This window comes from Mandrillus leucophaeus, unplaced genomic scaffold, assembly GCF_000951045.1.
Source record: "Mandrillus leucophaeus isolate KB7577 unplaced genomic scaffold, Mleu.le_1.0 Scaffold323, whole genome shotgun sequence".
Taxonomy (NCBI): Eukaryota; Metazoa; Chordata; class Mammalia; order Primates; family Cercopithecidae; genus Mandrillus; species Mandrillus leucophaeus.
The window spans coordinates 1,338,665-1,339,781 of record NW_012103399.1 but is presented as its reverse complement, the minus strand read 5'-3'; positions in this window follow the sequence as shown (position 1 = coordinate 1,339,781).

The following is a 1,117-nucleotide window of genomic DNA, read 5'->3' as shown; positions in this document are numbered from 1 at the left end:
CCCTGCACAGTTCAAATTTGGAGAAGCAGATTAATATATTTACTTGGAAAAGAGAACTTACCCCTGTGGTTTCTCCATCTTGGGAGGAAGTTCCATGAATAAACAACCAACTTGCTTTTGAAATAGTTTCTACCCAAATACTTTGAATACTTAGAATGACCCCCTAGATGATGCCTGAGTTGGGGACAGAATTTCCAGAGCTGGGTCGGCCTAAGGCAGCCGCTCACCCCACTCGCCTTTCTTGGGTCTTCCTTGGGGTCTGAGGATGATCATGGTGCACATTGTTACCCTCTCTGGAGGGGGAGGCTCCCTATAAGCATTCATTGGGGGTCTGCTGAATGCAGGATCTTTTGGTGGTAGGAGAGAGGGGGAAAGAGAAGGCATGTGAGTTTGTGGTAGGCTGGAAGGTGAACCCTGGCTTAGCCCTTTTTTTTTTTTTTGAGATGAAGTCTCACTCTGTTGCCCAGGCTGGAGCGCAGTGGCCCGATCTCGGCTCACTGCAGGTTCCACCTCCCAGATTCACGCCATTCTCCTGCCTCAGCTTCCTGAGTAGCTGGGACTACAGGCACCCGCCACCATGCCCGGCTACTTTTTTTGTAATTTTTAGTAGAGATGGGGTTTCATTGTGTTAGCCAGGATGGTCTCGATCTCTTTACGTCGTGATCTGCCCGCCTCAGCCTCCCAACGTGCTGGGATTACAGGCGTGAGCCACCGCGCCCGGCCAGCCCTTGAATTCTAACAACGGTTTTTGCCATTTTGTGCTGTGAAATCATGAACAAGTGACTTTGCCACTCTGAGTCTCAGTTTTCCTGTCTGCAAAATGAGGATGTGCCTGCCCACATTGTGGGATGTACCTTACTCATACTGCAGAATTGCTGGGTAATTCAAGTGTGAAATCCTACATGAACATGCTTGCAAAAGTGACAAAGGCCTGGGAAGCAGAGTATCGTCATTGTTATTGGGTGTAACCAGAAATCGGAGAATGATTTAAAATTCACATGTGAGATGAATGCCGTTGGATATAAAGTGGAATGAAGAAATGGAATCTCTGAAGGATGTGGGGAAGTAGAACAGAAAGACAGGAAATGTGGCTTGATTTCCTGCTGGCTGCTGTGAG